The sequence below is a fragment of the Macrobrachium rosenbergii genome, chromosome 6 (assembly GCF_040412425.1).
Source record: "Macrobrachium rosenbergii isolate ZJJX-2024 chromosome 6, ASM4041242v1, whole genome shotgun sequence".
NCBI classification, from domain to species: domain Eukaryota; kingdom Metazoa; phylum Arthropoda; class Malacostraca; order Decapoda; family Palaemonidae; genus Macrobrachium; species Macrobrachium rosenbergii.
In genome coordinates, this window is record NC_089746.1 from 55,661,512 (window position 1) to 55,689,011 (window position 27,500).

A 27,500-nucleotide genomic window follows, 5' to 3' on the forward strand; every position below is an offset into this window, starting at 1 on the left:
TGTATAAAGTACGAACACGTTTGTATACGTAAATCTTTAGTGGTAGTTGAAATATAAAAAGATAATTCAAAAGTTAGGTAGAAATATTAGCGCAGACGTAATACACGAGAAGCGAGTGATGATGATGGTTATTCCATCTATGAAACAGGGAAGATGACAGACGTAGTTTCCATTTGTTTAGTGGATCGAATCAACAACAACATCAAGAGAATGAAGTTTTACAAATAAGTAAAATTTGTTTAGAAACCAGAGCAGATCATTTCTCATCTGTAAATGGACCAGGGTAATCAAGTCAAAACTCCGCTTCCATGTCAAAAATAATTTATATGTATATATAAATAATTTATATATATATATATATATATATATATATATATATATATATATATATATATATATATATACATATATATATATATATATATATATATATATATATATATATACATATATATACATATACATATATATATTGTATTATATTATATGTATATATATATATATATATATATATATATATTTATATACATACATATATATATATATATATATATATATATATATATATATATATATATATATATATATATATATATATATATATATATATAGATATATATATATATATATATTATATATATATATATATATATATATATATATATATATATATATATATATACATACATACAGTATATATATTATGTATATATTACACACACACACACACACACACACACATATATATTATATATATATTTATATATGCATATATTATATATATATATATATATATATATACATATAAAATTAGATAAAAGTATTCCATGCTAATATTACGTAAACAAAAACTGAATTCACTTTTAATTTCGGTATACAAGTCTTGCCACCATTCCCACTAGTATACGTAAAGAATGTGCCTTAAGAAACGTGCTTCGCGCCTGCGCCATTTTTAAAAATGCGATTGATAATTAAAGGCTTTCAAATTATAGTTGCATTGTTACTTACGATGCTATGACCTTACATTTCTTAAAATTGAAACTAATTCTATGCAATCATTTTTGTAAAAGATTTTAGTTCTTGAGATATTTTCAAATGTGAGGTGTGAATTTTTTTGGCTAAAATTTCCCATTTCTGCATTAAAATGTGTTTTATGGTAAAAAATCGCTAAGATATTGTTTGTAATGTTATCTAATGTTGTTTAACATGTTGTTTGGTAATTAAAAAATCGCTTCAAACTACACCGTCTAAATGCTTGTCAATTTCAAAATAATTTACAAAAATTACAAATCATATTGCCACAGTTAATAAACATCAAAGAACATTATTAAACATGTCATGGAATATTTTAAAAATAATCTAGCAAACCTGTATATGATAATTAAAGATGAAGATAATGTGGATTAATAAAAAAAAAAAAAATTAACACTGTCACACAGTTAATAAACATCAATACATATGGGATGGGTAATAATAACCCTAACAAACCTGTGAATAATAGTTAATGATAAAGATGATGATGATTACTACAAAAAACACTAAACATTAAGAGTCACACATAGTTAATAAACACCAATAAACATGATGTTAATAATAATGCTAACAAACTTGTGAATAATGATGACGATAATGGTGATTAACGGATAAAAAGTGATTGTTAATGGATGAAAAGGCATGGCAAAATTAAATATGCCCAAAAAACGGCTGTACTCACCAAAATTCGAGAAGTTCTTGTCTTGCTTGTTATTTTTGTAGAGCAGTCAGTTGCATTAATCCACAAATGGGCAGGGGCACTGACAAGTAGTGGGAGGAAGAAGGCAACTTTGAAAAGATTGCGACACAATTTGTGCTTGTAGTACGCCGGCCTGACAGAAACACAAGGACCTGTGTTGTAGTGCCTTCTTCACATGTCGAAAACCGACATTGTAATGGCGACTTAAAATCTCATTAGAATATTTTAACCACAACACAGCGACATCAGGCCGGCTAACATCCATCTAATCAAGGTGCTATTTGTAGAGTACCCTGATGCTAAGATGAGACTCCGAATAATGCCGGTTCGAGGTGTGTCCGCGGTGGTACAGATTGGAACAAACTGATTCATGGACGACCGTTAGAACAGTCGTTGTTATCTACCTGGTTTTGGAGTTCGTGTCCCTTAGGTCCTTTATTTTTGTTCCTCCCCCAAAATAACTTTCGCAAAGCAACTTGGGTCCTCATAGCAGTTAGTGAAACAATGGATAGGAAGACAGCCTTGCAAATTGTTGTTTCCTTGCCCCTGCAGATCACAGGGTAGCTCAGTGTCCACTTCTGCCTTCTGCGATCTTAAATCGCTTCCTCCTGGTGAATTGACGGCGAATGTTTCTTTGGAGGCATGCTGTCCAGTGCTCCCGAAGTGTGGAAGTTGCGTCACTGATGCTTAATTTGTCCACATTATGATTAAGCGTAGAATTTGCAGTCCGCAAATAAAAAAATCCACACTTTTTCCTGAAAAAGAAAATGTATTCTAATTAAAATCCAATAATAGATCAAGAAAATATTTGACCATTCAGTCATATAAGCTTACATCTATAAAAATTAAATAATCATCTTTTTTAATTCCGGTTGTTAAGATGTTTATCAGCTGTTGATGCAGGACACTGACCGTTGCTTCCTGTGTAACCCTGGCTCCAGCACTAACATGAAAACAGTTGCCTATTCTGAATTGTCATTCATCTTGCGATTAGTAGCGTACAATACGAGTACATTTTTATTCTTTTCGATAATATTAAAGGGTATTCTTATTTTGCTAATTCTGATGTTACATTGTCTTCATGAGCTATGTGAAATATATACATGTGCTAGCTGACCAACCTGGCACTGCCCAGGAAAACTCTGAATGACAACCAATAAATTCTCTCTCTCTCTCTCTCTCTCTTTCTCCTCCCAACACCCCGTCTACTCTCTCTCTCTCGCTTCCCCCCCCCCTCTCTCTCTCCTGTTAAGATTGTTGCTGCAATTACATTGCCCAGCATTTCTGACATTTTATATATTACCCCTTTCACCTCCCATTCCTATCAGGACTGAACTAGGACTTAAAGAGTATCGCGAGTGTCACTATTCATCTCAGCATCCTCGAAAACTATGGATTAGACACTAACATCTGTCGTTTTCGGTTATTTGTATGTCACCACCTTCCCATCCCTTCTCATCCCTCCCCCCCCTCCTATCAGGGCTGAACTTGGACTTAAAGGGTTTCAGGAGTGTCACTATTCATCTCGGCATCCTTGAAAACTATGGCTTAGACACTAATATCTGTCGTTTTTGGTTATTTTTACATACCACCTTCCCACCCCTTCTCACCCCTCCTTCCTATCAGGGCTGGACTTGACTTAAAGGGATTCAGGAGTGTCACTATTCATCTCAGTGACCCGAAAACTACGGATTAGACAGTGATATCTTTCGTTTTCAGTTATTTTTACATGTCACCATCTTCCCACCCTGTACTCCCTCTCCCTATCAGGACTGAACTTGGACTTAAATGGCCTCAGGAGTGTCACTATTCATCTTGGCAACCTTGAAAACTATGGACTAGAGTACTAGACACTAATATCTGTCGTTTTAGGATATTTTTTCATATCACCCCCCTCCCACCCATTCTCACCCCACCTTCCTATCGGGGCTGAACTTGGACTTAAGGGTATCGGGAGTGTCACTATTCATCTCAGCAACCTCAAGAACTATGGATTAGACACTTATATCTGTTGTTTTTGGTTATTTTTACATACCACCCCCTCCCCACCCTTTCTCACAGCGCCTTCCTACCGGGGCTGAACTTGGACTTAAACGTCATCGAGACTGTCACTATTCATCTCAGCGGCCTTTAAAACTATGGATTAGACAAAAATATCTGTTGTCTTCGGTTATTTTTACATGTTACCCCTTCCCACCCCCACCCCCTTTGGTGCCAGGGATGTCTTACCCCGAAAGTATTCTTTCCCAGATAGAAGTGATAAGTATATCAAGTTTGGTTGAAATTGCTCAATGCATTCTCAGAAATATGCTGGAACACACACACAGACATACAACCATATATATATATATATATATATATATATATATATATATATATATATATATATATATCATGGTAATTGGCAGCAAATTATTTTTCAGCGATGAACTTTATAGTTTTTCAATATCCACTGCAAATTCTGCATCTGAAAATGACTACTGATGTGCGTGTATAATCAATTTTAGTATTTTGCCGTCATTATGACAAAATTTTGAAAGGAGAGAGTTTTGTTGATTTCATTACTAAAACTCGTATAAGGTAAGGTTTTAGCAAAATCAGAGGCCTAGTCTACTATAGATAATAGACCTCATGATTTCCTTGTTTGTTGACATTGCTTCAAAGGAATGAATTTGAATATTACAACGATAACTGTAATAATACTGAAATTTCCAAGATATATTCTCTCTGAATGCAGGAAAATTGTATACTGCAGTGGCACTTATATCCTTATGTAACATTAAATGACTATGTATATCAACTTAGGTCCTGGCTACGTTGTCAGTTTCCCTTACTCTCAATAATAAGACATACACAGTCTTAACACCTACATTATACACACTATTATATTGGCAGCATCAAAACTTTTCTTTATGAAAGAAATTGCAATTGTATAATGCGACCGTATAATTCACAGTGTTAGCCTAAGATATAGGTCTAGTCATCGTAGTTATAGCACTAATGCCGGACTGACGTTCATTCTCATTTTATCGTTACATTTCATTTGGAATATGTAATTAAGATGCCTTATACATTGTTTCTGGGTAAAAGCATGTGTCTATGAGAATTACTCATAGGCCTTATCACAAACTTTGCCTTTGAGTCACGTATACATTTAAACAACAGCTAATAAAACAGATTTTTATCTGTTTCCACTGATATAACTGAATAAGAAAAACTAGGGAATGTTTAAACAACATCAATTAAAAACAAAAATGGTCGGTGCCTATCCTTCTTGTCGGAAAAAAAACCTCCTGGCTGGGAGTTGTGAACACTTAAAAAGTTCAGGTTAGACAACTTAACCTGATCAACATCCCTCGAAAGTTCCAACCATTACATTGCTAAGTTCGAATATTTAGCATACCTGACAATGTTTCAAACCATGCGGGGAGTTCCTTAGTGTGGGCATCTCCCAGTCCTGATGCGGCCTGCAAATTGTTGTCACCCATGGATCAGTATGCCATAAAAATTACATTAATCGCTTATCTCCCACTTTGGAAAAACTTTGGAAGCTGTTAGGGGAACAGACCTCCTTGGCTGGAAAAGTTTTCTTGGTACCAATCTTCATGACAAATTCTGGCCTACTACCCCTTTTTCTTCCTTTTCCTGCTGTACCAAATGTTCAACCTTATCAATGGGCATAGAAGGTTCCAAAGATTAGGAGAACTACTGATGGTGGTGGGAATGTAAGGGCTGCAAAACTTTGCCCACATGTATGGAGCTGCTAGTGGCACAAATGGATAGATCATCACATTCTGTATCACTATCACTGCTACAAGAATGCACCCTCTTGTCGTTTGAGATGCCACTGTCATAATAGCCTAGGCCTTGTAGCCTTCCTTTACCTTTTCCCATACCCTTCTATTTAATATCACTGTTTTACTCTACCGTTGCCTATTATGACAATGATTTGTTCATTAACAAAACTAGTACCAGATCTAGTGCTGGAAAGGCTCACAATCACCATTATCACGATCATCACGACACGAAACGTCATCCAAAATACCACTGGAATAAGAACCACAACACAGATACTTCCCACTTTGTCTTTTTTCACACTATTCAGGGACGGCCCAGCCCACATTGCACACTTCTGTAGAATCTACGTTGTTTAAACTCGTTAAAGCGGTAATGTTATGGCTCTATGATTAATAATGCCGCCAACATTAGCAATATTGTTGTTTTATCTCCGGAGTACTCCCAGGACTGGCCGTGGCCAGCCGCCAACTGTCACAAGACATAAACAATTAAACAGATGCACTAATTGGCTGTTCCGCCGCTAGGCGAATATCTGATCTAAAGCAATGTACAGTCCTTATAACGGCTCTCCCGGGGCGTAGACTGGCTGGCCTGCTGCATGACAGAAACTCCTAACGTCACTCCGGAAACAAGTGCACTGTTTCTCGTGTTAGGTGAAAAATGCTTTGCAATAAAATCTGTTGTTCGGCCATAACAGAGGCAGCGTATACCATTATTCTTAATCTAATTATTATAGTTGAATTAGCTGTTAATTTTTCGGACAACGAAAGGACTCCTGGTTATCTGTGAAGAAAAAAACTTTTCTCAGCAATTCTCATGATTTGATAACTGCACTCCTGCTGAGGTATAGACTATTAAACTCTACTGGTCATGCAAGATGACTTTTTTATATATATATATATAAAATGTCCATGCCCTCTCCTTCCCTATTACAGCATGTGTGAGTCTAGGCCTATCTCTGGTTATTCAGTGGCTTTGCTGGTAACTTCCCACTGTGGTGTTCAGAGTTCAAATACCGCGTGTTCCTGCTCCTGTGAGTTAAGGGCTGGGTATCTGAGGGAGCACACATCCCCACTTGCTGAGCTGTCAGTAGACACTGCCTTTCTCATCGAGGTCTCACGTAGGTGGAGAGGTTGTTGTTCATCATGGATATGGTATGTTCGGTGTTTAGGTGCTTCGTGCACAAGTGCAGTGACCTGTCCCTTGTCCCTGCTTCTTTTAGTGACCTTTAAACTTTCAACAAAAATATAATTAAAATACGTAAAAAACTATTGAAAAAGTGTTAAAAAATCTTTTATACGTACTTTTACAAGCACTACAAGTACTTACGCACCAACAAACTCACACAAACAAGTAAAACACAAACTGTCAAAATTACGTGCCTAGAGAAGATAACTATGTTGAGAGATGAGAAGTTGTTTCGGGATGAAAAAGAAAACATTCGCCAACTCTCCATCCATCGTTGTAAAAACTGTCAGCCAATCTACACTCATGTAATGAGATTTCCTTTTTACCAAACAAACCCATTCGTTTATTCTAGGTGGGGGAGGGAGAGGGGGTGGAAGGGACGGGTGGGGAATGAGTGAGGGGGAGGGAGGGGGAGGAAGGAGGGAGGGGAGGGGAGGTAGATAAAATGAAACCAGTCTAGAATAACGATGATAAACGGCCCGATGGCTGTGGGAGACTCAAAAATATTTTGGGGTTTATTTCTAAATGCTCCAGTTTGAGGGGAGAATTTTGGCCGGGTTTTATTCCTATGTATATTCCACATGACCAAAAAATCTTGCTGGAGGATTTCGTTGCTAATAGAATGTTCTGAATTCCACGTGATTCTTTTTCCTTTGTGCTTCTTCATTCAGAAGCACAAATGAGTATGGGAAGTTATTATACTCGAAGCATGTAACAGATTGGTCTCTCACTGAGCACCAAAAGCAAAATGAGAAACCCGGTATATACTACTTATATATAAGTAAATGCAGATTTATGAATCTGTTATAATAACGCATTCGTTACTAGTGATTACATTTCCATTTCGACCGATGGGAATTCTCATTATATGTGAGAAGAAATAACAGTGATTCAATATTTTTACTTAAAATCACTTTGTTAATGGACTCGTGGTGGAATAATTTAATAGGAACCGATGGAAATGGATGCTTCATGCTATGATTAAATTTAAATGACGCTCAGAGGTGAGACTGCGATGGCGGCATCTGCAAATTGAGTTAATCTCTCCGACATGGCACTCAGGTGAGAGGACAAGCGAATTGGATAAGCATTTTGAAGCCAGCAGCATTAAATCACCGGAGTCTTCGAGAATTCCAACTCTTAAACATCTTTTTGAGACAGGCTGTGAACATTTTTTCATCAGCAATGGTATTTTTCCTCAGAGCAGTTTTTTTTTTTTTTTTAAAGAGATGTATTTCGATTTGCGAAAAATTTCCTTCCACGTTCTTTTTCTTCTCTCTCTCTCTCTCTCTCTCTCTCTCTCTCTCTCTTTTATTTTCGGCCTTCTTTCGCAGTACCCTTATCAAGAGGCCTCAGATAAAAACAATAGATAATAAAGTGCACACTTTTTAAAATTCTCTGATTAAAGGTAAACGGCAGCGCTATCTTAGTAGTGACTTGGACTTTTAATTTGAGAAAAATGTCAACAGAAGAAATTTTATTTCCAGATAATTTAGAACTGTCATTCTCTGTGTTTTTTCTTTCCTTATCGGCAGATCCGGTACAAGAATGGGGCAAGCCATCTTGCTCGAGAGAGAGAGAGAGAGAGAGAGAGAGAGAGAGAGAGAGAGAGAGAGAGAGAGAGAGAGAGCGCTTCGTGACCTATTTGTCTGATTTCAATAAAATATTATCCTCTACTGAATATGTTTTAATGTATGATGATGTCAGATATCAAATTGAACATTTCTGAAAGGCTTTTATACAGCATTAACTAATCATTACTCTGCATGACATTTTATGGCTGCTGGATATAAAGGAACAGAATATTTGTTTAGGGGTATGTAGTATTCATACGCTTTCAGGGAATGACATTTGGAATGAAACGAATAATAATGAAAGCGGGGACCCAGTCTCTCTGTAAGTAATTGCTACCGTTGGGATCTCAAGTGTTTATTTGTATCTAAGATTGTTTCCAGTTGACAGTTAATTAGGAGATTTTGTATAAGAAATAACGATTCTCTTGCTCTGAGCGAAAAACTTTTGTTACTCAAACATCATTATCCTATTACAGGTTTCATTTTCATAGCCTATTGTATCAGGAGAGAGAGAGAGAGAGAGAGAGAGAGAGAGAGAGAGAGAGAGAGAGAGAGAGAGAGAGAGAGAGAGAGAGATACGAACCACGACTGGTTATGTAAGTGTCCCGAATGTTAGTAAGTTCAGTCTTTACATGAGGACAGGTAATCTTACTTAGACACTCAATAAGAAAGAGAGTAAAAAAACAAATAACTTGAGTGAATTATGTTTACATTTTTGAGTGATGGTGGTCGGGTGATATGCTTGGGGCTGTCAGTAAAGTTTCCGCTAAAATAAATTCTCATATTTTTTCAGAAGGCTGATAGAATGGGGGAACCAGATGGTGACATCTATTAAAGGTCTGTTGTCCAGTAAACATTTGTAAAATGATATTCAGCACCTTATTGTAACCCTTTAGTTTCTCAACAAATGGAGAAAAAAAAGTAGCTTTGTAAACTTTATTAAAAATCTGGCTTTTGATTATATTTGGTTCTCAGACTCTTCAATGAGTGGTGAAGAAAGCACAGTGCCCATTGACTCAACAGGATCTATAGTAATATCGTTGTTTCTTAATTCCAAAAATCTTCATGTAAGTTTGGAAATTATTTGACTATCGAAAATATAAGAAATTAAAAAGTTAGAATTTAGAATTCTTTAAAATGTCATTTTCAGCTTATGCACTGGAATGTTACTTTTGTCATTTATAAGTAACATTTGTGTATCCTTAAAATAAGTAAATTGGAGAAGCAAATCCACAGTTATGTATATGTACATATATTTAACGATAAATCAATATAGATAGCTTTCGGGAACAAGCTCCCGAAAGCTATCTATACTGATTTATCTTTAAATATATGTACATATACATAACTGTGGATTTGCTAAGACTCATGCCATTTTTTTTAAGATTATTATGTTATATAAAGTAGATATAAGTATTTTTAACCAAAGTAAAGCGAACTCAGATGAAAAGCACCGACAGATTAACACAGACTCATTCTCTCTCTCTCTCTCTCTCTCTCTCTCTCTCTGTCGCCCCATATACAAAAGCATCTTATAATTCTTTGTGAGACATGTAATTACTCTACGCAACGTCACCGGCGAGAATGACGTAGTAATTGTGAGGTCTCAATCGTAAATTTATGGGTATTAAATAATGACCTCATTAAAGGTGCTGAACACGCCTCCAGCACGTATCATGGGCCTCTCTAATGGAATTTCCGGTTACCGCTGATGATATGTTAATGTTCAAGGAACGGGAGAGAGAGAGAGAGAGAGAGAGAGAGAGAGAGAGAGAGAGAGAGAGAGAGAGAGAGAGAGAGAATATCTCTTGATTTTATACGCTACATTTGTTGCTATAGTTGCTACATTTGGAGAGTTAGCTTTGTAGTTGAAAGTAAGTGCTTTATTTCTCAAATTTTTCTGAGATATTTCTTATCAATTTCATATTTCAACATTTTCTTAACTTACGTGGAGAAAACTTAAAGCTTCTGCATATAACAAAAATTTCTTGCAAAACGCGTACTTTTCATTACGAACTTAGTTGTACACATGTTAGAATTTTAAACAGAGGAAAATAAGGGTTCATATAAAGTATGTTTTTGATATTTATAAGGGAAGTAACTCGCCATGGTCAAAAAAGGAAAAGGATCTAGTAGGGATAAGGGAGTAAGACAAGAAATTTGCTTTTATCTTCCAATTTCAATTTTTACCATTTTTTTAACTAAATAAGGAAAATGAGTATGAAAATATTTATTCCAAGATATTTCTTCGTAGCGTAAAAAAAAAAATAGTAAAGGTCTTAAATTGATGCTTCTCTACTTCATCATCTTGATTACAAAGATTATTTCATTTCGCGATGGTACAAAACGTATAAAAACATTTAGATCTGTAATTAACTATATAAAAAGAAAAGTAAATATTCTGCATTCTAAGGAAACAGGGTATAGCGTATAGTATGGCAGTTTGAACGGATCTGTTTAGAAAGTAGTAAATTGCAGAGGCCCTCACTTTCTGTTTAATGTTAAACGCAAAATAGAGTAGCTCACAAATATGTAAAACCTTAGCTTGAAAGCTTCTCTCATATAGAGGTTCTTTACAAGCCCGGATTCTATAAAACGCCCTAAGCCTCGGAGTGGGAACTTTGTAAATAGGCATACTCTGGACCCACTAAGACAGGTCGGTCAGACAATGACGTCACACGGGCTCATCGCAGGCGGGACCCACTCACTACTGGCTCTTCGATACAACAGAACATTTTCATCCTTCGTCTCTGCATTAATAGTTTCAGTTTTGTGTTAACTTTCTTTTAAATCAGTGTCAGTTATTTTGTTAAAAAATACAGCCTCATATGTAACAACTGTAAGTTAATTTTTCTATCGTTAGCGAGGGTAAGAACTCTATATTTCTATTGTTTTAAATAAAATCTTGACGTAAACCGTAAAGAAGATTACTCAGAACACCTCAGACATTCAATAAACGAAGAGAAATTTGTCCTCAAGTAACCTATATATATTTTCAATAGTACTCAATTTTCAACTGTCTTTTGTTCACAACCTATATATCATGGGCTATGGCTCACGTTACGCGGTCGACTCGGATGATTCATCTTTAGTCTCTTCGTTGGCCGACCTGTTTTAGCGGGTCCTGGGTATACTAATAAGTGTTCATATCAGTTGAATAGAGAAAGGCAAGAGGAGGTGTAGTTCCCGCAAAAAAGGATGGTAGAAATTTCATCACAATTTGAATGAAGATACTACCAACGCTTGAAGAAAATTACGAGACAATTATGAAAGGAAAAGAATTGTGTTTTACGTTGGTTTTCCGAAGATAAGACAATAAAGACCTACCAGCCACGTAAGGAGATTAGTGCAAGGTTTTCCGTAGTTCTCTGGGTTCTGTTTTTTTTTTTTTATCTTATAATATCGCTTCTTTTAAGAGGCAGGTTTATCACATCCTGTTTAAATTTCTTCTGATCTCCACTGGAAAAGTCCCTTAGGTTTTTCCAACTTATTATAACAAAGACTCGGTAGTCTTTCTTTAGCGAGGGTAAGAACTCTACATTTCTATTGTTTTAAATAAAATCTTGACGTAAACCGTAAAGAAGATTACTCAGAACACCTCAGACATTCAATAAAAGAAGAGAAATTTGTCCTCAAGTAACCTATATATATTTTCAATAGTACTCAATTTTCAACTGTCTTTTGTTCACAACCTATATATCATGGGCTATGGCTCACGTTACGCGGTCGACTCGGATGATTCATCTTTAGTCTCTTCGTTGGCCGACCTGTTTTAGCGGGTCCTGGGTATACTAATAAGTGTTCATATCAGTTGAATAGAGAAAGGCAAGAGGAGGTGTAGTTCCCGCAAAAAGGATGGTAGAAATTTCATCACAATTTGAATGAAGATACTACCAACGCTTGAAGAAAATTACGAGACAATTATGAAAGGAAAAGAATTGTGTTTTTACGTTGGTTTTCCGAAGATAAGACAATAAAGACCTACCAGCCACGTAAGGAGATTAGTGCAAGGTTTTCCGTAGTTCTCTGGGTTCTGGTTTTTTTTTTTTATCTTATAATATCGCTTCTTTTAAGAGGCAGGTTTATCACATCCTGCTTAAATTTCTTCGGATCTCCACTGGAAAAGTGCCTTAGGTTTTTCCAACTTATTATAACAAAAACTCGGTAGTGTTTCTTTAGGTACTGTTAACTAAGGTAAATAATACAGAAACCTTAACCAAATGACATTATGCACGTAAATATAATCACGTTAAAGGTAGAGTATTAAAAGCATGATTCATAAAACAAAAAATGTGTGTTCCGGTTATATTTTGCATAACTTTACTGAGAGGTTGAAGACAAGTACCAGCAATGTTAAAATTCCTAAGAAACTTTAAACCACTGATTAAATGCAAATAGCGGCCTTATCTTAATGGGACAATTAAAGCTCGTTTCTTAAAAGGATGACCTTTTTCATATATAAACTGGAATGTGTATCCGCGAATATTTTTCTCTGTTACTTGAAAAAAGTAAAATGGTTTTGCATATTTCCTTACTCATATTAACAAAGCAGGAAGACGGAGAGAGAGAGAGAGAGAGAGAGAGAGAGAGAGAGAGAGAGAGAGAGAGAGAGAGAGAGAGAGAGAGAGAGAGAGAGAGAGAGAGATTTATAAGATGACGTTAGTCTGATCTTAAACTTGAGGCTTCATCCAGTGCTCCCTGACCATTAGACTTCATGTTGTGTGAAGATTGTTTATACACACACACACATATATATATAATATATGTATAATATATATATATATATATATATATATATATATATATATATATATATATATATATATATATATATATATATATATATATATATATATATATATATCAGTGAAGGTGGACCATGGAAATGTACTAATCTCAGCATAATTCTTTATTTCCAACGTTTCGTAATAAATAACTTGATTACATCATCAGGGAATCTGTTAAATAATGAATAAAATTATTTTAAAAATGCTCTAAAAATCAATAAAACTCGTAAAATACAGCACAGTTAGAATACAAAAAAAAAAACGAAAAAAGACATAAAGAAAAATCAAAGACCGCTAACCAACCTTATACCAAGAAGGCAGAAGACAGAATGCATAAATAAAAAGTTAACTCAGGTAGAGCTGAGTGGAGGAGATCTGGGCATTTAACTGGGGAACTAGTTGTTTAATAAATAATGATTCCAGGATAGGCAGTTCGCATGCATTAGTTGTTTGGCCTATGATACAGAAATCATTCCTATGAATATATGTTTTACAAATTTTTGAATGGTTTCTTATGCTTGAATGCTCGGGATTGGAGAGCCTACAACCAGTCTGAAAACTTAATCCCCGATGGGAGTCGATTCTGACCCTCAGTAACCTCCTCGTGGATTCCACATATAAAAATCAATACACGAGAGTACTATCTTCTCTTCCGTTAATATTCAATAGCTTTCGGGCGATCCCATGTATCCATTAATTCAATAATTACATTAAAAGAAACAAAAAGCTCATCCTCCACATAACATCTTTCTATCCTTATTAGACATCGCCGAAGCTACAGACGTCATTGAAATTACCAATGGCCATGGAACAATGATCAGTTTAGCTGAAGAACTTCACTCGATCGATGTTGCCTAAAATTTAAGGATTGTCTAAGGTTAACAAGTTTATTTCCTTTTTGCATCAATACATTTAAATGCGCATTTGTTCATTTGACCGTATGAATGGTAGAAGAAGGTTTGTTCTAAAATGTTTATTATAAAAAAAGGAAAGGTAGTAAAAGCAGGATGAAGAAAAAGTATTTCTGAAAATTCTGCTTCACTTAATTCTCTTCTTTAAGATAATCCCCACTGAACATCGTTTCACAACACTCGAACACTTAAGAGGTATAATGTCCATTTAGTCATGAAACACGTTTCAGGACGCACCCAGTTCTTTGCTTTTCAACCCAACACAACTATAACATTGTTACCAGCACAGTGACCATACCAAATTCTCCAGGAAAATAGTGAGTCCATGCTTTTAATCCGATTTCCAATTGAAACCTTCCTCTCAGCTCACAATTTTAGGAGCGTGCGTGACTGGACGGTTTGGGATAAGGTACCCCTATTTTTTTTTTATTATTTAGTCATCAATATTGCATGCCGCGCAGCAGTTTCTGCTTTCCATGCCCTCCCCTTCCTCGTGTTTTTACTTATCAAACTTGCCCACATACTAATAAGGACTGGCAAAGTAAACAAGCTTTTTCGGTGTACTGTATAATCAAATGGAATCACCTTTATCACATGCGAGGCCTTTCTTGGAATCTAGTGTCACCATAAACTTTATAATTTTAAGGGAAGCATCTTCGCTATTCTCAAGGTGATTGCAGATAAAATAAATTGACCAAACTAGACCAGTATTAAATTAATATACATATATTCTTCATGCAATATTGAAAACTTAAAGACCAAACTAAAAAAAAAGCACATTTTTCCACTTTTTCATAAAATAAAAAAGTTTGCAATCCTATACATGGAAGGCAAAAGTGGATTAGCTTTTTTGTCTTCCTCCTGACGCAAGAGTAGCAGCTGTAAAATGTAGGACTGAAGATCCGGGTTAAAAAAATTTTCTCTGCTACAGCCTGAATCGGTTGGGCTGGCGCTTTGAGTCCCATGGGTTATTTTTAACGAGATTTTACAGCAGCAAACAAACAAATGAACGCATGCACACATGCACACACATATATATATCTATCTTTCTATCTGTCTGTGTGTATATATATATCTATCTATATATATATATATATATATATATATATATATATATATATATATATATATATATATATATATATATATATAAACAGACAGTTAGAGATAGATAGATACATGTGTGTGTATGTGTGCATGCGTTCATTTGTTTGTTTGCTGCTTTAAAATCTCGTTAAAAATAACCTATGGTACACACACACACACATATATATATAAACACACACACACACACACATATACATATATATATATACATACAAATAAAAGAGTTCTTGTCTAGTAGGTAAGACCAGCGGGGTTTCCCGTGTTTGATCCTTCTGAACGAGTCGCAATACTTTATGCTGATGTCTTGCAATGTCCGTTGTTTCTATTGAAAAGGGCATTGAATTATGTGCCGTTGATTATGAGACTATGCTTGGTCACAACAAGTTTGGAGAAGTATTGTAGTCCCAAGAAAATAATTTCTGTCTATGCATGAATATATACAGACACACATACAGTCACGGATACATACATACACACACACATATATATATAGTATACATATGTGTATGTATATATATATATATATATATATATATATATATATATATATATATAAATTTCTGACTCACGTCGGATCGAACCCAGGTCTCTCAGGTGGAAAGCAAGGGCGTTATCCACTGGGCCATACAAGTCTAAAAGAAGTTGGAACCTGAGAGCAACTGCACCCAAGGAAGTACCTGGGCAAGCTAACTGCTTGCATACCAGCGAGTTTTCCCCAACTTCCCGACTCAGCAATGACCCAATAGACAACATTTCATTCGAATTATCCCTTCTGAGTGAATAAGATAGAAATCATCAACACACAATCACGTGTGGAACAGAAATAAATTTCTGACTCCGTCGGATCGAACCCAGGTCTCTCAGGTGGAAAGCAAGGGCGTTATCCACTGGGCCATACAAGTCTAAAAGAAGTTGGAACCTGAGAGCAACTTGAAGTACCTGGGCAAGCTAACTGCTTGCATACCAGCGAGTTTTCCCAACTTCCCGACTCAGCAATGACCCAATAGACAACATTTCATTCGGAATTATCCCTTCTGAGTGAATAAGATAGAATCATCAACACACAATCACGTGTGGAACAGAAACATTTCTGACTGACGTCGGGATCGAGGTCTCAGGTGGAAAGCAAGGGCGTTATCACTGGGCCATACAAGTCTCTAAAGTTGGAACCTGATAACTGCACCCAGGAAGTACCTGAACTAACTTGCATACCAGCGTGGTTTTCCTTTCTGACTCAGCAATGACTAAATCAGACAACATTTCATTATTATCATTCTGAGTGAATAAGATGAAATAATCACGTGTGGAACAGAAATAAATTTCTGACTCGTCAGGATCGAACCCAGGTCTCTCAGGTAGGGCGTTACAGTCTAAAAGAAGTTGGAACCTGAGCAACTGCACCCAGGAGTACCTGGGCAAGCTTGTATGCATACCAGAGTTTTCAACTTCCCGACTCAGCAATGACCCAATAGACAACATTTCATTTATTTCGTTCCACACGTGATTGTGTGTTGATGATTTCTATCTTATTCACTCAGAAGGGATAATTCGAATGAAATGTTGTCTATTGGGTATTGCTGAGTCGGGAAGTTGGGAAAACTCGCTGGTATGCAAGCAGTTAGCTTGCCCAGGTAATTTTTGGGTGCAGTTCTCAGGTTCCAACTTCTTTAGACTTGTATGGCCCAGTGGATAACGCCCTTGCTTTCCACCTGAGAGACCTGGGTTGATCCTGACGAGTCAGAAATTTATTTCTGTTCCACACGTGATTGTGTGTTGATGATTTCTATCTTATTCACTCAGAAGGGGATAATTCGAATGAAAAATGTTGTCTATCATTGCTGAGTCGGGAAGTTGGGGAAAATGGTATGCAAGCAGTTAGCTTGCCCAGGTACTTCCTGGGTGCAGTTGTTTCAGGTTCCAACTTCTTTAGACTTGTATGGCCCAGTGGATAACGCCCTTGCTTTCCACCTGAGAGACCTGGGTTCGATCTAATGAGTCAGAAATTTATTTCTGTTCCACACGTGATTGTGTGTTGATGATTTCTATATATATATATATATATATATATATATATATATATATATATATATATATATATATATATATATTCAAGGTCAGACTACGATCGACTTCTACCTTGGGATTTAATAAGGAGCACTATAATTTATGTATATTATTGTTCAACGATAGCTCACACTGAAAAGGAAAGATACCACTACATGATCATGATGCTGGGACTACAGTCACATGATCATATGCATAATTGTTACAGCTTAGAATACCGGCCACTTAGTGACAAAAAAATGGAAAAGCACTAACACACAGTTGTAGAGTAAGGAATAGTTAGTTCTTATGCTGTTGTGAAAATGTGACCATTTTTTTAGTGAAGCCATGGGCAAAACGGGCTTTCTACCTCATCCCTAAAATTAAAGCTCAGGAAACTTTCGGTTAACCATAAGAGTCACAACGTATCTCCCCTGCCACGACTTACTGCGAGCGTTCGACGAAGTCTAAACAGAGCCTTCTCTCAGTTGCTGTCCTAAATCGCCCCATCTTCGATATTCACCTGAAAGGCTATTTAAACTTTAGAGGCTATTTACGGGCCCGGCTGAATATTCCGCAAAGGATTATCGCTCGGTTTTCAAAGTTATGAAGCTCTTTATCACCTCAGGTCCAAATCACGCTCCTGTTAAAATATCGGAGGTCGATCTCCATCATCGGAAGAAGTTGTGCTTGCGTTTTAGGCTGTGTCATATTTCTCTTGTTGGGGGAAAGGCTTTCGTAGCTTCTTGAATGGGCGGTGCGTTATCCTCCACAAAAAATAAATATAATTTTAATTGTGGAAAATTGACGCTTCCCGTGCAAATGGGTAAAATAAAAAAATAAATGATGTTCGAAGAAGAATTATTATTGTGTTCTAAAGGTATGCAGACGAGGAGAAGAAAAGTAAAATGAAGAGAACAAGCTGAACAACGTTTGTTGATCAAAATCTCTTTCCCACTAACATCAAAATCTCTTTCCCACTAACATTTCTGGAATATCATTTCGCTGCTACTGAAAATGAATAGCTCATTGAAAAGTATCGTCTCTTTCCTAAATCCCCTTGCTAGAGACTCTAGGGACCAGAAAATAACAGTGCATTGGCAGAGACAAAACTGTTAGAGCTGAGATACTGTTGGAAATAATTGCATATGGAAAAGGATGTATGACCTTTGACCTCTCTATGATTGCTCGACGCCAGTAAAGTTGAGCTGTTTTGTTTGTTACTTCTTTGCCTATGAAATCTAATGAATTATTTTGACACAAATCGTTTGTATATCCGGTTTTTTGAGAATTTCTTTGCAAAGAGTGTAAAGAAAAAGGCAGGAGCACAGATTTAAATTTTATTAATTTATATTAACATACAGACATACATACTCGTACATACACACACACACACATACATATAAATTTATATATATGGGCATATATATACATATGTATACAAAATATATGTATATATACACTTATATATACATATATGCGCAGGATATATACATATTTATATATATGTATATATGTGTGTGTATATATTTATATACATAAATATACACATATGTATATAATGTGTGTGAGTGTGAGTGTGAGTGTGTGTGTGTGTGCGCGTTTGCGTGCGTGTGTGTGTGTGTGTGGCTTATCTTTTCAAAGCCTCTAAAATACAGTGTAAGACAACGCTTTAGGCAAGTGAATTTAGGAGGCAAGGCTATCATCATCTGAGAGAAACAGCCTTTTAACACCAACTATTAATAAAAGAAAAATAGTTTTGGAATTATCAAGTAGCTGTGGATATTATAACCATACATAATAATTCAGATGTAAGTATATATATATATATATATATATATATATATATATATATATATATATATATATATATATATATATATATATACATACATAAATATATACATACATATACATACACACACACACACACACACATATATATATATATATATATATATATATATATATATATATATATATATATATATATATAATATATATATACAATATATATATATATATATATATATATATATATATTCATGTATACAAGTTGTTATTGTTATTATAATTTACATAACATTAAATGTTTAAGTTATGTAATCCTTTTTCCTGGAGAGGGCGAAATTCGTTGTTTGTTAATCGCAAAACTTTCTACATAAACAGTGATGGAGAATTTTTAAGCAGCTCGTTATGGTTGGGCTAAGTTTTCCCTCTTTATTTATGGATTGATGGGAAATAACTAACATAAAGTTGTGATGATGTTCTCAGGTTTGCTGAAGAAATATTCATAGATAAGTTTTTCGAGGCAATTTCCATCTTTTTTTATTTATACTGATACCATGGACATACACATAAATATTCTTGAGTAAAAAGTTAAAAAACGTGACAGCAAAAGCATATCTTCCTGAAGATGATGATGCTATTGGGATTTCTGTCGCTGAAACATTTCATGATGTAGTTTAATTAAATTTATTTCCTGCTTCAGTAACGAATTACGAAACTTTAAGTATATCATAATAGTTTTATATTAACTGATTATTTATCTTCGATAAAATCATATCCTGACTGAAGGTTGTATGATTTAACAGTTCGTGTCATATTAAAAAAAAACCACGCTTTTATTAAAATGCACTAAAAAATAAAAAAAATAATTTTTTGAGATCTTGGTGTGTCTCAAAAAATTATTTTTTACTTTTTAGTGCATTTTAATAAAAGCGTGTTTAAAATTTTTTTTATTTTCCACTTTTTAGTTTTGGCAGAAATTGTAACAGATTTATGATTGTAGCCAACGAAATTGAATGTGACATTCTATAATATCCTGTCGAGCAAAAGAAGGTTTGAAAAATCCTTGGATTTATTAACTTATTCCACCAAGTCAAAGAAGGTATGAAAAATCCTGAGATACTGTGAGAGGTCCTGTAGTGTCACTAGAGGTCACTGCTGACATATTGATCATGTAAGGTTGTATTGTCACCTGGATTGAGTAACCATGCAAAATTTCAAGTGCATCGGACAAAGGGAACAGGTCGAAAATTGAGTTACAAGATTTGACCCAGACAATCACACAAAAAAATATAAAAAAATTTAAAACACACCTTTTAATAAAATGCATTAAAAAGTAAAAAATATTTTTTTGAGACACACCAGGATTTTCTTACAATTAATCTATGTCCACAAAAATAAAAGTGTGGGTGCCAAACATGGAAGGAAATGCTACAAGAAATATATATATTTTTATTTCTTCTTGCATTTCCTTTCATGCTTGGCACCCAAGCTTTTATTTTTGTAGACATGAATAATTGTAAGAAAATCCTGGTGTCTCAAAAAATTATTTTTTACTTTTAGTTCATTTTAAAAAGAGGTTTTTAAAAACTTTTTTTGTTATATTTTTTTATTTTATACTTTTTATTTTTGACAGAAATTGTAACCGATTTATGTGTAGCTAACAAAACTGAAAGTGATATCCTGTCGAGCCAAAGAAGGTTTGAAAAATCTGTAGTTTTTATTAACTTATTCTACTGAGTCAAAGAAGGTATGAAAAATCCGAAGAGTTTCATACAAATCATGAGATGCTGGGAGAGGCCCCTATAGCGTCAACAGAGGTCACTGCTGACCTGCTGATCATGTAAAGTTGTATTGCCACCAGGATTGAATAACCATGCAAAATTTCAAGTCCACTGGACAAAGGGAACAGGTCGAAAACTGAGTTACAAGTTTTGACCCAAACAGACAGAAGTCAGGTTAAATAAAAGCATGTAAAAAGCAAGCTAAATAAAAGCATATAATAATACAAAATTTTTTGTTTACTGCTATCAGATAATAAACATTGAAATTACAGTAACTGTTCAGGATAGTTTATAAAAATCATATATATATATATATATATATATATATATATATATATATATATATATATATATATATATATATACATAAATATACTAGCTGACCAACCTGGCACTGCAAGGGAAAACTCAGAAAGACAACAGATAAACTCTCACTTTCTCTCTCTCACTCTTTCCCTCTTTCTCCTCCCTAACACCCCCTCTACTATCTCTTTCAATTCCTCTCCCTTTCACTCTCCCTTTCCTCTTCAGATAGTTGCTTCAATTATGTAGCCCAGTATTTTTGACATCTATATTTCAATCCTTGCCACCCCGGGAAAGCTCTGAATGACAACTGATAAACTCTCACTCTCTCTCTCTCTCTCTAACTCTCCCTAACTCTTTCCCTGTTTCTCCTCCCTAACACCCTCCTCTACTCTCTCTCTCACTCTCTTCCTTTCCTGTTAAGATAGTTACTTCAGTTACATTGCCCAGTATTTTTGACATTTTATATTTCACCCCTTCCCAACCCCCATTTCTATCGGGGCTGAACTTGGACTATCACTATTTGTCTCAGCGACCTCAAAAACTATGGATTAGGCACTAATATCTGTCATTTTTTACATTTTATTTTTCACCCCTTCTTAACCCCTCCCCCCCACCTTCCTATCGGGTCTGAACTTGGACTCAAAGAACATCGAGAGTGCCACTATTCATCTCAGCGACCTCAAAAACTATAGCTTAAACACTAATATCTGTCGTTTTCGGTTATTTTTACCCCCCTCCCACCCCCATCCCCTTTGGTGTCAGTGATGTCTTACTCCCACAGTATTCTTTCCCAGATAGTAAGTCATAAGTATACCAAGTTTAGTTGAAATTGCTCAATGCATTTAGTTATGCTGGGACACACACATACACATCCATATATATATATATATATATATATATATATATATATATATATATATATATATATATATATATATATATATATATATACATATACACACATACACACATATATATATATATATATATATATATATATATATATATACGTATATATATATACATATATATATATATATATATATATATATATATATATTATATATATAATGTGTGTTTGTATATGTGTGTGTTTATGTATTATGTACATATAAATAACAAATTAACTGTAAAGTCAAATAAACAGAGAACATTTTTTCATTGTGCTTCATATTTTATTTTGATATTATTGCTTATGAGAAGGTTCTAATTAATAATTTAGGATTTAAATCCTGAGGGAATTCATTACTTTTGGAAAAACTTTCTTGTAATCGGAATCATTTCAGCTGTATATGGAATTATTATTTAATTTTAGGTAACTACTTCATAAAGTTCACATTTCATCTACATTTTTTTTTATAAAACACTTCAAAATCAGCTCTTTGTACTTCGTTTCTTTTGTTCAGATCTTAAGAAAAGAGAGAACTGGAAAAAGAGAATTCTCTTCTAACCTTCTTCACTCTCAAGTCATTAAGCACCATCGGCGTGGAACAAGATTATGACATCTTTAAAACCACAGCGAGAGAGAGAGAGAGAGAGAGAGAGAGAGAAGTGGCGAATTTCATCACCGCCATCAGTGGTGATTAAGACCTGGCTACGGTCTAATCAAAAATCACCTCGGAGGCTTTCATTTATTGGGAAGAACATCCTCGAGGTGCGATTTAGCATCACGAGGCTTCTCCCGCGCAAGGCCATGTAATTAAGGCGCCGTAAATCTTCGGAGGATTTATGAAAATCAAAGGCAGTCGTCCCAAAGGATAGACTCTCATCTTTATTAGTTTTTGCGGCATAATGTACAGGGAACGAAACTCATCCCAGCTTCCTCCTTTTCTTCTATTTCTTTTTTTATGCTTCCATTATCCTTGAACTCCTACTACTTCTTCTACCTCTTCATCTTCAGTGAGAAAATTCTCGACTGCAGACCGCAGATGCTATTTTTCGTCTGCAGCAAAATCCTCCTGCTCCCCTAACCCCGCCCCCCAACAACCCTTCCTCCTTCACCAACTGCATTTAAGAAGCCGGATTTCATGGCTTTATAAATTGGGGAGACCATTAGTCTTTTCGGAAAGGCGCTTTTGGAAGCATTAAACAAGTAAAGTTTTCTTTTCTTGTTCAACTTCTACGTTTCTTCGAAAAGGCTTTTTTTTTTTTTTTACTTTGTTTCTGAATCCATTTCCGTCATAGGGCTGAGAACAATCCGATTGAAGTATTAAACTTCAGAATTCGTTGGAAAAGCTTCGTAATTTCTAATGAGGCTTCATGATCGCACGAAAGGTTAAATTTAGTGTATATCAAAACCTCATTCTTTTAAAATAATTGAGGAATATATTGCGAAAATTGTGGCAAATAGAGGCTTGATGTATATAAAAACACCGAAGTGACGCTTATCTAAAAGAGAAAATGTTGCAATTTCCAAAAACTATTTTCATTTTAGTCAAATCTCTTTTTCTTTAATGCATATTATTTCCTTTCCAGTTAGTCCGGTCTTTTTTTTATTATTTTTTCCAATGCCAACTTCAGAAACAGGACTTTGAAAATTTAACAGAAATGTAAAGGAAATCCAGTAAATTATCGTCAGCAAAATACGAAATTTAATGTAGTTTGATTCCTATATGTCATTACTGAAAAAACTTTTTTCCTGTTTCATGGTGTCAAACTTATTCGTTATTGCTTTTCTGCAAATTCTTGACAAATATCTATGAGACATAACTGAAAAATGTCAGAAAAATGTGAGAATGATTTTGAATATTTGATGATTTATGTCCCACCCAGAATACTTCTGGATTGGTAATTTTGCATAAACAATTTCAGTTTCTTACATTTTGTTAACTCGATTATCTGCTGCACTAAATAAAAAACTAGTAACCTCATCTAGAAATGAAACAAAAGTTAGTTATCGAAAAATAAATATCCCATTTTGGGCAGTTCTTTAGAGCACTTCTAGTGATATTTTACAAAGCTTTGCAAATCAGATATACATTATCTAGTTAAATCAAGCAATACAGAGCATTTAAACACTGTCTTATCAACTTTAGTACGGTGTGTTTCTCTCTCTCTCTCTCTCTCTCTCTCTCTCTCTCTCTCTCTCTCTCTCTCTCTCTCTCTCTCTCTCTCTCTCTGCCTGGCTGTCTTTATCCAGTATGACCTTATGATAAACATGAATAAAGATAATTGTCGATTATCATACACTGTTACTAGTTGACAGATAGTCAACAAGTGACAGTATAATTATTATTACTTAAGAAGACTCCAAGTCTTTATACGTGAGATGTGAAACTGACATGATATAAAGGAATACAAATACGGTAAATAATATCAAATAAAACTTCTTTGATATGTATTAAAAGTCCTCTGTGTTAGAATATAGAGGTTTTTAAAAAAGATATGGCTTACTTTTTCATTTTCATTAAACACGCATCCACAAACAAATGCACACACACACAATATATATATATATATATATATATATATATATATATATATATATATATATATATATATATATGGGTGTGTGTGTGTGTATTATATATACACATGCACATTTGTGTGTGAATAATTTCCCAGTATACCGTCGACGTTTATGAGTATATATTCTCGATTAAATTTATATTCATATGTAAATGCGATATGGTTTGCCCTTCAGATCATTAGCTATGAATACAGCAGCAGCAGCAGAGAGAGAGAGAGAGAGAGAGAGAGAGAGAGAGAGAGAGAGAGAGAGATTAATGCAAATCCATCATACTCTTACAAAGTTATTTCTCCATATATATGATAAATGATAAAACGTTATGCAAATCAACGTAACTCGAATTTGATGTTGCTGTTTCATCAAAGCATTGCATTAGCTCACATATCTTCAATCTTATTTTTGACGTTAATGGTTATTAATACTTCCTGATTTGGGAGGTCGTCGCTATTAATGATTAATGATTATATTTTGCTCTGTTTTGTGAATATGGTGCATTTATTATTGCCATGAATAAGGGATAATATTGATGACTTCTCTTACCAGTCGCCTGTGGGGTTTCTAGCTTTAACTTCTTTGTTAGTGTCTAACTTCTCATGCCTCACTTTTCTTGTGATAAGTATCGAAGATTAGTTTTTGGCATTAATGTATTTTGTTTTTTTTCGCGTCGATAAATTTCCTATCTGTTGGTGATTTTTTTTTGTTTCACTGTCTTTGTGTTTGGTAAATTCTTATACTTTCCTCTGATGACTTTTATCCCATGGAAATACTGTATTCCCTTAATTTTTTATTACTTTTTTTAATGTTATGATTTCTTTTACTTCAACTTTCCTTCTCGTATCCATGAATTTTCTTACTGTTGACTTTTCTTTTTCTTTGGTGTTGATTAAATTTCTCCATTAATGTTGCACACTTCTCAGAGATACTAACTAATCTTCAGAGTTTTGTACCTTACAAGTACTGTACTATCTTGTTTTTGTGTTACTGATTTTTTCAAATGCTTTGGCTAGTTGTATAATTATAATTGGGTCTTCGGATGAACCTTTTATGAGCGGTTGGCTTTATCATATGTTCAAAAAACTTTACTTTCATTATTATTTTTTTTTGTTACTTCCCTTCTCTCATACGGTACATCTAACAACGCAAAACAGTCCGTGTGCTTAAGAAATATATGACATAAAATAGCTAACTGGAAATTATTTGCATATCTAGTAAACGTTCTTTTGATAAGCCTTTTATCTGAATCAGATTTAGTCATGAGCAGGTTAGTATGTATATGTCTGCACGCGTGTTTGTATGTTTATAAATGGCTTACAATAATAAAAACTAAGAAAATTGAGAATGAATGTTTGTCACTTAGGAAGAAAAAAATGCTCTTCAGGCATAAAAATACTTTATGCACCTAAACATATTTTCTCTTCACTAAAAGATATAAGATGAAAAGATACTGAAGAATAAAACCGAAACTGAGAAGAATTTTTTTCTGTAGTCGATTATTTCGGACGCATATTCTAAAATCAAACGATCTGCTACTAATCTTCCAAGCTTCGTAGATTTTCCTCTACTTTAAAATGCCCAGGAAAGGTGACAATATAAGCGAGCAACATCATATTCACCTGGGAAAAATCTAATATGTCATTTTATATGCAATTCTGACTTGCTCCCGAAAAGCTACTGAAATTTTTAGCGTCAGCACTCAACAAACTTTGTAAAGCCTTTTAAAGGCATTATCAGTCGTGGGGACGGCTTGTCTCAACTTCTCTTATAACTTTTCTTTTTTCCTCTCCCCAAACCGGCATTGATACTTAAAATGGCGTTAGATTTAATATTTTTAAGAAGGACAGTTTTTCTTGACTAAAGTCCAACAACTGGGCAGTTAGATATTCAGTGTCCTTATCCCTTCTCACTGATCACTGCAAAATAAAATGCGTCGCTTAAAGGAACATTATTCAAAGTATGAAGGTGGTGACAAAAATAGGAAGAAAGAAACACACTTCTCTTAGTATTTGAATAAATTTTCCATTAGAGATATGCATTTCATAATATGATAAACAACACACCGTCACAAATTCGGAACGTCTCATTCTTTATGAAGAATGAAAATAGCATAGTCCGCAGCAAATATGAAGGCTCATATTTCCTCTGCCGGGGAAAATTGCGTCGTACTCCAGTGCAAAATAATTATTTTCAGCATATATAATTTTTCTATTTGATTTAACTGCAGACACTTTTGAACGCAATTTAGCTTGAACTGTTCATCTTAGTTATATCATGCCAAATGTCAGCAGTAGGAAAATTCATCTAAATTTTGTAGCTCTCTGACCCATTAACAGCACACTACACTCTCAATACTCCTGCTGATAATTTTCCATAAATAATTTTTGAAAATTTTCGCTTTTCATGAAACAAAAATTGAGATAATTGAGCTTATATTTATTAATTGTTTTGGAGGGGTGCGGTGCTGGGTGGGTTGGCAAGGTTTTCCTTAATGAAAAAGCCTGCAATGTTTATAAGTCACATTACTCTCCAGTAATTGATTTCATATTTGTTGCTCAAATATCATCGTGACTTGAGCCCTATTCTGAAATCATATTTAGGTGGTGTCTTCGTTCTTTGATGGCTCTTTATGGCCTGAGATCTTCATGATAACTTTGGAATTCATAATCAGAATATCCATGAGTTTAACAATTACACATGGGCTTAATAAAAAAATAGTGACAAGAAGAGGTTCACAATATCAGTCCTAAAGCTAATGAATGAGTATATGTATTTACGTTTGTCAACAAGGATTCTTGAGCGTGGTTAGACTTTCATCACGAAACCATTTCATACTGATTCTACATATGATAGAATTTTAAATAATTTTCTTTAACTGTGGTATATATAACTATTTTGTTTTTGGAGAAACAAATAGGTACCAAATTCCTTTTATGCTACTCGTTTGAAGAACAGATCTCTCTCAAATAATAATGAGCTGATGGTAATACGATGATATTATAATGGCATTTGAGACAAT

The 27,500-nt window shown here is 34.6% G+C and overlaps 1 long non-coding RNA gene across 2 annotated transcripts in view; it reads right to left on the reverse strand.

Annotated features, from left to right (window-relative positions):
* Nucleotides 1-1,720: 1,720 nt before the first annotated feature.
* Nucleotides 1,721-27,500, reverse strand: part of LOC136839605 (uncharacterized) — a 512,627-nt gene continuing 486,847 nt past the window's right edge. For both annotated transcript variants that reach the window (XR_010853393.1, XR_010853394.1), the window contains exon 8: nucleotides 1,721-2,487. This is a non-coding gene — a long non-coding RNA (uncharacterized lncRNA). The remainder of the gene's footprint in view (nucleotides 2,488-27,500) is intronic.